This window comes from Tasmannia lanceolata, unplaced genomic scaffold (genome assembly GCF_043159265.1).
Source record: "Tasmannia lanceolata isolate RefF3 unplaced genomic scaffold, GAP_Taslan_0.1 ptg000101l, whole genome shotgun sequence".
Taxonomy (NCBI): domain Eukaryota; kingdom Viridiplantae; phylum Streptophyta; class Magnoliopsida; order Canellales; family Winteraceae; genus Tasmannia; species Tasmannia lanceolata.
In genome coordinates this window covers 557,501-572,500 of record NW_027518778.1, presented here as the reverse complement: position 1 = coordinate 572,500, position 15,000 = coordinate 557,501, and positions in this window count along the sequence as shown.

The following is a 15,000-nucleotide window of genomic DNA, read 5'->3' as shown; positions in this document are numbered from 1 at the left end:
GGCCTTGTGCCCATGGTCTTCGCAAGACTGCGTCCAAGGCGCCCGAAAGCCCAAGGGAACCCAAACCCGGCCGACACTTGCAATCGCACATGCTCTCTGCAACACACCATCAATGCCGCCCAACGGGGCCAGCACGAGCAGTCATCCGCGGTCCCCTGGCCCTGCGCACGTTTGTCTTTGAAACCGAGCATCAATGCCACAGAAAGTGCTGGGGCGCCAGCTGGAGCCATCATCCGCGTTGCCATGGCTCGCTTGGCCTTGGCTTGCCAGTCCCCGACACGAGCAATCGCGCATTTTCTTTGCAACCGACCATCAATGCCGCCCAACGAGGCCAGCACGAGCAGTCATCCGCGGTCCCCTGGTCCTGCGCACGTTTGTCTTTGAAACCGAGCATCAATGCCACAGAAAGTGCCGGGGCGCCAGCTGGAGCCATCATCCGCGTTGCCATGGCTCGCTTGGCCTTGGCTTGCCAGTCCCCGACACGAGCAATCGCGCATTTTCTTTGCAACCGACCATCAATGCCGCCCAACGAGGCCAGCACGAGCAGTCATCCGCGGTCCCCTGGCCCTGCGCACGTTTGTCTTTGAAACCGAGCATCAATGCCACAGAAAGTGCCGGGGCGCCAGCTGGAGCCATAATCCGCGTTGCCATGGCTCGCTTGGCCTTGGCTTGCCAGTCCCCGACAGGAGCAATCGCGCATTTTCTTTGCAACCGACCATCAATGCTGCCCAACGAGGCCAGCACGAGCAGTCATCCGCGGTCCCCTGGCCCTGCGCACGTTTGTCTTTGAAACCGAGCATCAATGCCACAGAAAGTGCCGGGGCGCCAGCTGGAGCCATCATCCGCGTTGCCATGGCTCGCTTGGCCTTGGCTTGCCAGTCCCCGACACGAGCAATCGCGCATTTTCTTTGCAACCGACCATCAATGCCGCCCAACGAGGCCAGCACAAGCAGTCATCCGCGGTCCCCTGGCCCTGCGCACGTTTGTCTTTGAAACCGAGCATCAATGCCACAGAAAGTGCCCGGGCGCCAGCTGGAGCCATCATCCGACGTGCCATGGCTTTGGTCCCATGGTCTTCGCAACCGAGCATTCGTGACACCCGACGGGGCCAGGACACCAACCCTTCCGACACGAGCATTCGCGCATGTTCTTTGGCCACACAACGACGCCAGCACGAGCAAAATCATCAGCGGTGCGGTGGCCTTGCACGGCCTTTTGTCTTTGGAACCAACCATCAGTGCCACGGGAAGTGCCGGAGTCCCGGCATCCGCGGTGCCAAGTCATTGCGCCCTTGGTCTCTGCAGCGGGGCATGCCGGGCACTCCCAACCATTGCAAGCAAGCAAGAAAGAAAGTAAGTAAGTAAGTAAGTATTACATATAGGGGCGGGACATGCGGGGAGTTCTGCGAAACGTGCACTACGGGGCACACGCGTACCTACCGGGGCATACCGACCCCTATTGGGGCACACGTGTGCATATCGGGGCATACCGGGCCTATCAGGGCACACGCGTACATACCGGGGCATACCGAGCCCTACTGGGGCACACGTGCGCATATCGGGGCGTACCAAGCCTATCGGGGCATTCGCATGTATCCCAAGGCATACCGAGTCTATCCGGGCATACGCGTTCATACCGGGGCGTAACGGGCCTATCGGGGCATACTTGGGCATATCCGGGCAAAAAATGCCCAAAACTTGCGCAACCTTGGCAACCGTGGTCCATTCCTCACTATATGCCATGGCCTTGTGCCCATGGTCTTCACAAGACAGCATCCAAGGCGCCTGAAAGGCCAAGGGAGCCCAACCCAGCAATGCCCAGCCAAGGCCAGGCATTCCAGTGCCTGCCCGGGCAAAAACGCCCAAAGCATGCCCCATTCCTTAGCCTATCCAGGCAAAAACGCCCAAAACCAGCCCATTCCAGTGCCTATCCGGGCAAAAACGCCCAAAGCATGCCCATTCCTTAGCCTGTCCAGGCAAAAACGCCCAAAACCAGCACATTCCAGTGCCTATCCGGGCAAAAACGCCCTAAACCTGCGCATTCCAGCGCCCCGCAGCATGCCACCCTCCTATAGGGTTTGCGCAACCAACCCGCCTAACCACCAGTGGCAACCAAAGGTGCTGTTAGCGACGACTTCTGAAGACGCAACGAGACGCGACGGGTTTGCGCCCAGACGCGACGAGACGATGCGGGATCTGCGCCCAACCATGCCTACACCCGCCGACTTGTTGCGGGAGCTGCTTGCCCAAGCATGCCTAGCGTGCAAGGCCTGCGTGCCCAAGGTCTGTGTGCAAGGCTAGTGCCCAAGGCTAGTGCGCAAGGCTAGTGCCCAAGGCTAGTGAGCAAGGCCTGGGTGCAAGGCTAGTGTGCAAAGCTTGTATGCAAGGCTAGTGTGCAAGGCTGCTGTGCAAGGCTTGTGGGCAAGGCTGGTGCGCAAGGCTAGTGCCCAAGGGTTGTGTGCAAGGCTAGTGCCCAAGGCTAGTGCGCAAGGCTCGTGCCCAAGGCTAGTTCGCAAGGCTTGTGTGCAAGGCTAGTGCGATGGGCCAGTGCCCAAGGCTTGTGAGCAAGGCTTGTATGCATGGCTTGTGCGCAAGGCTTGTGTCCAAGGCTTTTGTGCAAGGCTCGTGCGCAAGGCTAGTGTGCAAGGCTTGTGCGCATTGGCAGGTAGCCCACCACCATGCACGATCCAAATGCCACTCACGCGACAACACGGTGCCAAGCCGGGCATGGTGTGCACTCAAAACCAATCAACGGACAGAGGTCATGCGTCATGGGGGGGATCTAGCAAGGCCATGGGGAAGGTCATGGAGGACCTTGGAAGCAAGCGCAAGACGAGAGCGAATCGAACAAGGGGCCAGGACGGGGCCTTGTGCCCATGGTCTTCGCAAGACTGCGTCCAAGGCGCCCGAAAGCCCAAGGGAACCCAAACCCGGCCGACACTTGCAATCGCACATGCTCTCTGCAACACACCATCAATGCCGCCCAACGGGGCCAGCACGAGCAGTCATCCGCGGTCCCCTGGCCCTGCGCACGTTTGTCTTTGAAACCGAGCATCAATGCCACAGAAAGTGCCGGGGCGCCAGCTGGAGCCATCATCCGCGTTGCCATGGCTCGCTTGGCCTTGGCTTGCCAGGCCCCGACAGGAGCAATCGCGCATTTTCTTTGCAACCGACCATCAATGCCGCCCAACGGGGCCAGCACGAGCAGTCATCCGCGGTCCCCTGGCCCTGCGCACGTTTGTCTTTGAAACCGAGCATCAATGCCACAGAAAGTGCCGGGGCGCCAGCTGGAGCCATCATCCGCGTTGCCATGGCTCGCTTGGCCTTGGCTTGCCAGTCCCCGACACGAGCAATCGCGCATTTTCTTTGCAACCGACCATCAATGCCGCCCAACGAGGCCAGCACGAGCAGTCATCCGCGGTCCCCTGGCCCTGCGCACGTTTGTCTTTGAAACCGAGCATCAATGCCACAGAAAGTGCCCGGGCTCCAGCTGGAGCCATCATCCGACGTGCCATGGCTTTGGTCCCATGGTCTTCGCAACCGAGCATTCGTGACACCCGACGGGGCCAGGACACCAACCCTTCCGACACGAGCATTCGCGCATGTTCTTTGGCCACACAACGGCGCCAGCACGAGCAAAATCATCAGCGGTGCGGTGGCCTTGCACGGCCTTTTGTCTTTGGAACCAACCATCAGTGCCACGGGAAGTGCCGGAGTCCCGGCATCCGCGGTGCCAAGTCATTGCGCCCTTGGTCTCTGCAGCGGGGCATGCCGGGCACTCCCAACCATTGCAAGCAAGCAAGAAAGAAAGTAAGTAAGTAAGTAAGTATTACATATAGGGGCGGGACATGCGGGGAGTTCTGCGAAACGTGCACTACGGGGCACACGCGTACCTACCGGGGCATACCGACCCCTATTGGGGCACACGTGTGCATATCGGGGCATACCGGGCCTATCAGGGCACACGCGTACATACCGGGGCATACCGAGCCCTACTGGGGCACACGTGCGCATATCGGGGCGTACCAAGCCTATCGGGGCATTCGCATGTATCCCAAGGCATACCGAGTCTATCCGGGCATACGCGTTCATACCGGGGCGTAACGGGCCTATCGGGGCATACTTGGGCATATCCGGGCAAAAAATGCCCAAAACTTGCGCAACCTTGGCAACCGTGGTCCATTCCTCACTATATGCCATGGCCTTGTGCCCATGGTCTTCACAAGACAGCATCCAAGGCGCCTGAAAGGCCAAGGGAGCCCAACCCAGCAATGCCCAGCCAAGGCCAGGCATTCCAGTGCCTGCCCGGGCAAAAACGCCCAAAGCATGCCCCATTCCTTAGCCTATCCAGGCAAAAACGCCCAAAACCAGCCCATTCCAGTGCCTATCCGGGCAAAAACGCCCAAAGCATGCCCATTCCTTAGCCTGTCCAGGCAAAAACGCCCAAAACCAGCACATTCCAGTGCCTATCCGGGCAAAAACGCCCTAAACCTGCGCATTCCAGCGCCCCGCAGCATGCCACCCTCCTATAGGGTTTGCGCAACCAACCCGCCTAACCACCAGTGGCAACCAAAGGTGCTGTTAGCGACGACTTCTGAAGACGCAACGAGACGCGACGGGTTTGCGCCCAGACGCGACGAGACGATGCGGGATCTGCGCCCAACCATGCCTACACCCGCCGACTTGTTGCGGGAGCTGCTTGCCCAAGCATGCCTAGCGTGCAAGGCCTGCGTGCCCAAGGTCTGTGTGCAAGGCTAGTGCCCAAGGCTAGTGCGCAAGGCTAGTGCCCAAGGCTAGTGAGCAAGGCCTGGGTGCAAGGCTAGTGTGCAAGGCTTGTATGCAAGGCTAGTGTGCAAGGCTGCTGTGCAAGGCTTGTGGGCAAGGCTGGTGCGCAAGGCTAGTGCCCAAGGGTTGTGTGCAAGGCTAGTGCCCAAGGCTAGTGCGCAAGGCTCGTGCCCAAGGCTAGTTCGCAAGGCTTGTGTGCAAGGCTAGTGCGATGGGCCAGTGCCCAAGGCTTGTGAGCAAGGCTTGTATGCATGGCTTGTGCGCAAGGCTTGTGTCCAAGGCTTTTGTGCAAGGCTCGTGCGCAAGGCTAGTGTGCAAGGCTTGTGCGCATTGGCAGGTAGCCCACCACCATGCACGATCCAAATGCCACTCACGCGACAACACGGTGCCAAGCCGGGCATGGTGTGCACTCAAAACCAATCAACGGACAGAGGTCATGCGTCATGGGGGGGATCTAGCAAGGCCATGGGGAAGGTCATGGAGGACCTTGGAAGCAAGCGCAAGACGAGAGCGAATCGAACAAGGGGCCAGGACGGGGCCTTGTGCCCATGGTCTTCGCAAGACTGCGTCCAAGGCGCCCGAAAGCCCAAGGGAACCCAAACCCGGCCGACACTTGCAATCGCACATGCTCTCTGCAACACACCATCAATGCCGCCCAACGGGGCCAGCACGAGCAGTCATCCGCGGTCCCCTGGCCCTGCGCACGTTTGTCTTTGAAACCGAGCATCAATGCCACAGAAAGTGCCGGGGCGCCAGCTGGAGCCATCATCCGCGTTGCCATGGCTCGCTTGGCCTTGGCTTGCCAGGCCCCGACAGGAGCAATCGCGCATTTTCTTTGCAACCGACCATCAATGCCGCCCAACGGGGCCAGCACGAGCAGTCATCCGCGGTCCCCTGGCCCTGCGCACGTTTGTCTTTGAAACCGAGCATCAATGCCACAGAAAGTGCCGGGGCGCCAGCTGGAGCCATCATCCGCGTTGCCATGGCTCGCTTGGCCTTGGCTTGCCAGGCCCCGACAGGAGCAATCGCGCATTTTCTTTGCAACCGACCATCAATGCCGCCCAACGGGGCCAGCACGAGCAGTCATCCGCGGTCCCCTGGCCCTGCGCACGTTTGTCTTTGAAACCGAGCATCAATGCCACAGAAAGTGCCGGGGCGCCAGCTGGAGCCATCATCCGCGTTGCCATGGCTCGCTTGGCCTTGGCTTGCCAGTCCCCGACAGGAGCAATCGCGCATTTTCTTTGCAACCGACCATCAATGCTGCCCAACGAGGCCAGCACGAGCAGTCATCCGCGGTCCCCTGGCCCTGCGCATGTTTGTCTTTGAAACCGAGCATCAATGCCACAGAAAGTGCCGGGGCGCCAGCTGGAGCCATCATCCGACGTGCCATGGCTTTGGTCCCATGGTCTTCGCAACCGAGCATTCGTGACACCCGACGGGGCCAGGACACCAACCCTTCCGACAGGAGCATTCGCGCATGTTCTTTGGCCACACAACGGCGCCAGCACGAGCAAAATCATCAGCGGTGCGGTGGCCTTGCACGGCCTTTTGTCTTTGGAACCAACCATCAGTGCCACGGGAAGTGCCGGAGTCCCGGCATCCGCGGTGCCAAGTCATTGCGCCCTTGGTCTCTGCAGCGGGGCATGCCGGGCACTCCCAACCATTGCAAGCAAGCAAGAAAGAAAGTAAGTAAGTAAGTAAGTATTACATATAGGGGCGGGACATGCGGGGAGTTCTGCGAAACGTGCACTACGGGGCACACGCGTACCTACCGGGGCATACAGACCCCTATTGGGGCACACGTGTGCATATCGGGGCATACCGGGCCTATCAGGGCACACGCGTACATACCGGGGCATACCGAGCCCTACTGGGGCACACGTGCGCATATCGGGGCGTACCAAGCCTATCGGGGCATTCGCATGTATCCCAAGGCATACCGAGTCTATCCGGGCATACGCGTTCATACCGGGGCGTAACGGGCCTATCGGGGCATACTTGGGCATATCCGGGCAAAAAATGCCCAAAACTTGCGCAACCTTGGCAACCGTGGTCCATTCCTCACTATATGCCATGGCCTTGTGCCCATGGTCTTCACAAGACAGCATCCAAGGCGCCTGAAAGGCCAAGGGAGCCCAACCCAGCAATGCCCAGCCAAGGCCAGGCATTCCAGTGCCTGCCCGGGCAAAAACGCCCAAAGCATGCCCCATTCCTTAGCCTATCCAGGCAAAAACGCCCAAAACCAGCCCATTCCAGTGCCTATCCGGGCAAAAACGCCCAAAGCATGCCCATTCCTTAGCCTGTCCAGGCAAAAACGCCCAAAACCAGCACATTCCAGTGCCTATCCGGGCAAAAACGCCCTAAACCTGCGCATTCCAGCGCCCCGCAGCATGCCACCCTCCTATAGGGTTTGCGCAACCAACCCGCCTAACCACCAGTGGCAACCAAAGGTGCTGTTAGCGACGACTTCTGAAGACGCAACGAGACGCGACGGGTTTGCGCCCAGACGCGACGAGACGATGCGGGATCTGCGCCCAACCATGCCTACACCCGCCGACTTGTTGCGGGAGCTGCTTGCCCAAGCATGCCTAGCGTGCAAGGCCTGCGTGCCCAAGGTCTGTGTGCAAGGCTAGTGCCCAAGGCTAGTGCGCAAGGCTAGTGCCCAAGGCTAGTGAGCAAGGCCTGGGTGCAAGGCTAGTGTGCAAGGCTTGTATGCAAGGCTAGTGTGCAAGGCTGCTGTGCAAGGCTTGTGGGCAAGGCTGGTGCGCAAGGCTAGTGCCCAAGGGTTGTGTGCAAGGCTAGTGCCCAAGGCTAGTGCGCAAGGCTCGTGCCCAAGGCTAGTTCGCAAGGCTTGTGTGCAAGGCTAGTGCGATGGGCCAGTGCCCAAGGCTTGTGAGCAAGGCTTGTATGCATGGCTTGTGCGCAAGGCTTGTGTCCAAGGCTTTTGTGCAAGGCTCGTGCGCAAGGCTAGTGTGCAAGGCTTGTGCGCATTGGCAGGTAGCCCACCACCATGCACGATCCAAATGCCACTCACGCGACAACACGGTGCCAAGCCGGGCATGGTGTGCACTCAAAACCAATCAACGGACAGAGGTCATGCGTCATGGGGGGGATCTAGCAAGGCCATGGGGAAGGTCATGGAGGACCTTGGAAGCAAGCGCAAGACGAGAGCGAATCGAACAAGGGGCCAGGACGGGGCCTTGTGCCCATGGTCTTCGCAAGACTGCGTCCAAGGCGCCCGAAAGCCCAAGGGAACCCAAACCCGGCCGACACTTGCAATCGCACATGCTCTCTGCAACACACCATCAATGCCGCCCAACGGGGCCAGCACGAGCAGTCATCCGCGGTCCCCTGGCCCTGCGCACGTTTGTCTTTGAAACCGAGCATCAATGCCACAGAAAGTGCCGGGGCGCCAGCTGGAGCCATCATCCGCGTTGCCATGGCTCGCTTGGCCTTGGCTTGCCAGGCCCCGACAGGAGCAATCGCGCATTTTCTTTGCAACCGACCATCAATGCCGCCCAACGGGGCCAGCACGAGCAGTCATCCGCGGTCCCCTGGCCCTGCGCACGTTTGTCTTTGAAACCGAGCATCAATGCCACAGAAAGTGCCGGGGCGCCAGCTGGAGCCATCATCCGCGTTGCCATGGCTCGCTTGGCCTTGGCTTGCCAGTCCCCGACACGAGCAATCGCGCATTTTCTTTGCAACCGACCATCAATGCCGCCCAACGAGGCCAGCACGAGCAGTCATCCGCGGTCCCCTGGCCCTGCGCACGTTTGTCTTTGAAACCGAGCATCAATGCCACAGAAAGTGCCCGGGCTCCAGCTGGAGCCATCATCCGACGTGCCATGGCTTTGGTCCCATGGTCTTCGCAACCGAGCATTCGTGACACCCGACGGGGCCAGGACACCAACCCTTCCGACACGAGCATTCGCGCATGTTCTTTGGCCACACAACGGCGCCAGCACGAGCAAAATCATCAGCGGTGCGGTGGCCTTGCACGGCCTTTTGTCTTTGGAACCAACCATCAGTGCCACGGGAAGTGCCGGAGTCCCGGCATCCGCGGTGCCAAGTCATTGCGCCCTTGGTCTCTGCAGCGGGGCATGCCGGGCACTCCCAACCATTGCAAGCAAGCAAGAAAGAAACTAAGTAAGTAAGTAAGTATTACATATAGGGGCGGGACATGCGGGGAGTTCTGCGAAACGTGCACTACGGGGCACACGCGTACCTACCGGGGCATACAGACCCCTATTGGGGCACACGTGTGCATATCGGGGCATACCGGGCCTATCAGGGCACACGCGTACATACCGGGGCATACCGAGCCCTACTGGGGCACACGTGCGCATATCGGGGCGTACCAAGCCTATCGGGGCATTCGCATGTATCCCAAGGCATACCGAGTCTATCCGGGCATACGCGTTCATACCGGGGCGTAACGGGCCTATCGGGGCATACTTGGGCATATCCGGGCAAAAAATGCCCAAAACTTGCGCAACCTTGGCAACCGTGGTCCATTCCTCACTATATGCCATGGCCTTGTGCCCATGGTCTTCACAAGACAGCATCCAAGGCGCCTGAAAGGCCAAGGGAGCCCAACCCAGCAATGCCCAGCCAAGGCCAGGCATTCCAGTGCCTGCCCGGGCAAAAACGCCCAAAGCATGCCCCATTCCTTAGCCTATCCAGGCAAAAACGCCCAAAACCAGCCCATTCCAGTGCCTATCCGGGCAAAAACGCCCAAAGCATGCCCATTCCTTAGCCTGTCCAGGCAAAAACGCCCAAAACCAGCACATTCCAGTGCCTATCCGGGCAAAAACGCCCTAAACCTGCGCATTCCAGCGCCCCGCAGCATGCCACCCTCCTATAGGGTTTGCGCAACCAACCCGCCTAACCACCAGTGGCAACCAAAGGTGCTGTTAGCGACGACTTCTGAAGACGCAACGAGACGCGACGGGTTTGCGCCCAGACGCGACGAGACGATGCGGGATCTGCGCCCAACCATGCCTACACCCGCCGACTTGTTGCGGGAGCTGCTTGCCCAAGCATGCCTAGCGTGCAAGGCCTGCGTGCCCAAGGTCTGTGTGCAAGGCTAGTGCCCAAGGCTAGTCCGCAAGGCTAGTGCCCAAGGCTAGTGAGCAAGGCCTGGGTGCAAGGCTAGTGTGCAAGGCTTGTATGCAAGGCTAGTGTGCAAGGCTGCTGTGCAAGGCTTGTGGGCAAGGCTGGTGCGCAAGGCTAGTGCCCAAGGGTTGTGTGCAAGGCTAGTGCCCAAGGCTAGTGCGCAAGGCTCGTGCCCAAGGCTAGTTCGCAAGGCTTGTGTGCAAGGCTAGTGCGATGGGCCAGTGCCCAAGGCTTGTGAGCAAGGCTTGTATGCATGGCTTGTGCGCAAGGCTTGTGTCCAAGGCTTTTGTGCAAGGCTCGTGCGCAAGGCTAGTGTGCAAGGCTTGTGCGCATTGGCAGGTAGCCCACCACCATGCACGATCCAAATGCCACTCACGCGACAACACGGTGCCAAGCCGGGCATGGTGTGCACTCAAAACCAATCAACGGACAGAGGTCATGCGTCATGGGGGGGATCTAGCAAGGCCATGGGGAAGGTCATGGAGGACCTTGGAAGCAAGCGCAAGACGAGAGCGAATCGAACAAGGGGCCAGGACGGGGCCTTGTGCCCATGGTCTTCGCAAGACTGCGTCCAAGGCGCCCGAAAGCCCAAGGGAACCCAAACCCGGCCGACACTTGCAATCGCACATGCTCTCAGCAAAACACCATCAATGCTGCCCAACGGGGCCAGCACGAGCAGTCATCCGCGGTCCCCTGGCCCTGCGCACGTTTGTCTTTGAAACCGAGCATCAATGCCACAGAAAGTGCCGGGGCGCCAGCTGGAGCCATCATCCGCGTTGCCATGGCTCGCTTGGCCTTGGCTTGCCAGTCCCCGACACGAGCAATCGCCCATTTTCTTTGCAACCGACCATCAATGCCGCCCAACGAGGCCAGCACGAGCAGTCATCCGCGGTCCCCTGGTCCTGCGCACGTTTGTCTTTGAAACCGAGCATCAATGCCACAGAAAGTGCCGGGGCGCCAGCTGGAGCCATCATCCGCGTTGCCATGGCTCGCTTGGCCTTGGCTTGCCAGTCCCCGACAGGAGCAATCGCGCATTTTCTTTGCAACCGACCATCAATGCTGCCCAACGAGGCCAGCACGAGCAGTCATCCGCGGTCCCCTGGCCCTGCGCACGTTTGTCTTTGAAACCGAGCATCAATGCCACAGAAAGTGCCGGGGCGCCAGCTGGAGCCATCATCCGCGTTGCCATGGCTCGCTTGGCCTTGGCTTGCCAGTCCCCGACACGAGCAATCGCGCATTTTCTTTGCAACCGACCATCAATGCCGCCCAACGAGGCCAGCACGAGCAGTCATCCGCGGTCCCCTGGCCCTGCGCACGTTTGTCTTTGAAACCGAGCATCAATGCCACAGAAAGTGCCCGGGCTCCAGCTGGAGCCATCATCCGACGTGCCATGGCTTTGGTCCCATGGTCTTCGCAACCGAGCATTCGTGACACCCGACGGGGCCAGGACACCAACCCTTCCGACACGAGCATTCGCGCATGTTCTTTGGCCACACAACGGCGCCAGCACGAGCAGAATCATCAGCGGTGCGGTGGCCTTGCACGGCCTTTTGTCTTTGGAACCAACCATCAGTGCCACGGGAAGTGCCGGAGTCCCGGCATCCGCGGTGCCAAGTCATTGCGCCCTTGGTCTCTGCAGCGGGGCATGCCGGGCACTCCCAACCATTGCAAGCAAGCAAGAAAGAAAGTAAGTAAGTAAGTAAGTATTACATATAGGGGCGGGACATGCGGGGAGTTCTGCGAAACGTGCACTACGGGGCACACGCGTACCTACCGGGGCATACCGACCCCTATTGGGGCACACGTGTGCATATCGGGGCATACCGGGCCTATCAGGGCACACGCGTACATACCGGGGCATACCGAGCCCTACTGGGGCACACGTGCGCATATCGGGGCGTACCAAGCCTATCGGGGCATTCGCATGTATCCCAAGGCATACCGAGTCTATCCGGGCATACGCGTTCATACCGGGGCGTAACGGGCCTATCGGGGCATACTTGGGCATATCCGGGCAAAAAATGCCCAAAACTTGCGCAACCTTGGCAACCGTGGTCCATTCCTCACTATATGCCATGGCCTTGTGCCCATGGTCTTCACAAGACAGCATCCAAGGCGCCTGAAAGGCCAAGGGAGCCCAACCCAGCAATGCCCAGCCAAGGCCAGGCATTCCAGTGCCTGCCCGGGCAAAAACGCCCAAAGCATGCCCCATTCCTTAGCCTATCCAGGCAAAAACGCCCAAAACCAGCCCATTCCAGTGCCTATCCGGGCAAAAACGCCCAAAGCATGCCCATTCCTTAGCCTGTCCAGGCAAAAACGCCCAAAACCAGCACATTCCAGTGCCTATCCGGGCAAAAACGCCCTAAACCTGCGCATTCCAGCGCCCCGCAGCATGCCACCCTCCTATAGGGTTTGCGCAACCAACCCGCCTAACCACCAGTGGCAACCAAAGGTGCTGTTAGCGACGACTTCTGAAGACGCAACGAGACGCGACGGGTTTGCGCCCAGACGCGACGAGACGATGCGGGATCTGCGCCCAACCATGCCTACACCCGCCGACTTGTTGCGGGAGCTGCTTGCCCAAGCATGCCTAGCGTGCAAGGCCTGCGTGCCCAAGGTCTGTGTGCAAGGCTAGTGCCCAAGGCTAGTGCGCAAGGCTAGTGCCCAAGGCTAGTGAGCAAGGCCTGGGTGCAAGGCTAGTGTGCAAGGCTTGTATGCAAGGCTAGTGTGCAAGGCTGCTGTGCAAGGCTTGTGGGCAAGGCTGGTGCGCAAGGCTAGTGCCCAAGGGTTGTGTGCAAGGCTAGTGCCCAAGGCTAGTGCGCAAGGCTCGTGCCCAAGGCTAGTTCGCAAGGCTTGTGTGCAATGCTAGTGCGATGGGCCAGTGCCCAAGGCTTGTGAGCAAGGCTTGTATGCATGGCTTGTGCGCAAGGCTTGTGTCCAAGGCTTTTGTGCAAGGCTCGTGCGCAAGGCTAGTGTGCAAGGCTTGTGCGCATTGGCAGGTAGCCCACCACCATGCACGATCCAAATGCCACTCACGCGACAACACGGTGCCAAGCCGGGCATGGTGTGCACTCAAAACCAATCAACGGACAGAGGTCATGCGTCATGGGGGGGATCTAGCAAGGCCATGGGGAAGGTCATGGAGGACCTTGGAAGCAAGCGCAAGACGAGAGCGAATCGAACAAGGGGCCAGGACGGGGCCTTGTGCCCATGGTCTTCGCAAGACTGCGTCCAAGGCGCCCGAAAGCCCAAGGGAACCCAAACCCGGCCGACACTTGCAATCGCACATGCTCTCTGCAACACACCATCAATGCCGCCCAACGGGGCCAGCACGAGCAGTCATCCGCGGTCCCCTGGCCCTGCGCACGTTTGTCTTTGAAACCGAGCATCAATGCCACAGAAAGTGCCGGGGCGCCAGCTGGAGCCATCATCCGCGTTGCCATGGCTCGCTTGGCCTTGGCTTGCCAGGCCCCGACAGGAGCAATCGCGCATTTTCTTTGCAACCGACCATCAATGCCGCCCAACGGGGCCAGCACGAGCAGTCATCCGCGGTCCCCTGGCCCTGCGCACGTTTGTCTTTGAAACCGAGCATCAATGCCACAGAAAGTGCCGGGGCGCCAGCTGGAGCCATCATCCGCGTTGCCATGGCTCGCTTGGCCTTGGCTTGCCAGTCCCCGACACGAGCAATCGCGCATTTTCTTTGCAACCGACCATCAATGCCGCCCAACGAGGCCAGCACGAGCAGTCATCCGCGGTCCCCTGGCCCTGCGCACGTTTGTCTTTGAAACCGAGCATCAATGCCACAGAAAGTGCCGGGGCGCCAGCTGGAGCCATCATCCGACGTGCCATGGCTTTGGTCCCATGGTCTTCGCAACCGAGCATTCGTGACACCCGACGGGGCCAGGACACCAACCCTTCCGACAGGAGCATTCGCGCATGTTCTTTGGCCACACAAAGGCGCCAGCACGAGCAAAATCATCCGCGGTGCGGTGGCCTTGCACGGCCTTTTGTCTTTGGAACCAACCATCAGTGCCACGGGAAGTGCCGGAGTCCCGGCATCCGCGGTGCCAAGTCATTGCGCCCTTGGTCTCTGCAGCGGGGCATGCCGGGCACTCCCAACCATTGCAAGCAAGCAAGAAAGAAAGTAAGTAAGTAAGTAAGTATTACATATAGGGGCGGGACATGCGGGGAGATCAGCGAAACGTGCATTACGGGGCACACGCGTACCTACCGGGGCATACCGACCCCTATTGGGGCACACGTGTGCATATCGGGGCATACCGGGCCTATCGGGGCACACGCGTACATACCGGGGCATACCGAGCCCTACTGGGGCACACGTGCGCATATCGGGGCGTACCAAGCCTATCGGGGCATACGCATGTATCCCAAGGCATACCGAGTCTATCCGGGCATACGCGTTCATACCGGGGCGTAACGGGCCTATCGGGGCATACTTGGGCATATCCGGGCAAAAAATGCCCAAAACTTGCGCAACCTTGGCAACCGTGGTCCATTCCTCTCTATATGCCTAGCCTTGGCAACCGTGGTCCATTCCTCACTATATGCCATGGCCTTGTGCCCATGGTCTTCCCAAGACAGCGTCCAAGGCGCCCGGAAGGCCAAGGGAGCCCAACCCAGCGATGCCCTGCTATGGCAAGCCAAGGCCAAGCATTCCGGTGCCTATCCGGGCAAAAATGCGATTCCTCTCTATATGCCTAGCCTTGGCAACCGTGGTCCATTCCTCACCATATGCCATGGCCTTGTGCCCATGGTCTTCCCAAGACAGCGTCCAAGGCGCCCGGAAGGCCAAGGGAGCCCAACCCAGCAATGCCCTGCTTTGGCAAGCCAAGGCCAAGCATTCCGGTGCCTAACCTTGGCAACCGTGGTCCTTTCCTCACCATATGCCATGGCCTTGTGCCCATGGTCTTCGCAAGACATCGTCAGAGGCGCCCGGAAGGCCAAGGGAGCCCAACCCAGCAATGCCCTGCTTTGGCAAGCCAAGGCCAAGCATTCCGGTGCCTAACCTTGGCAACCGTGGTCCTTTCCTCACCATATGCCATGGCCTTGTGCCCATGGTCTTCGCAAGACATCGTCCAAG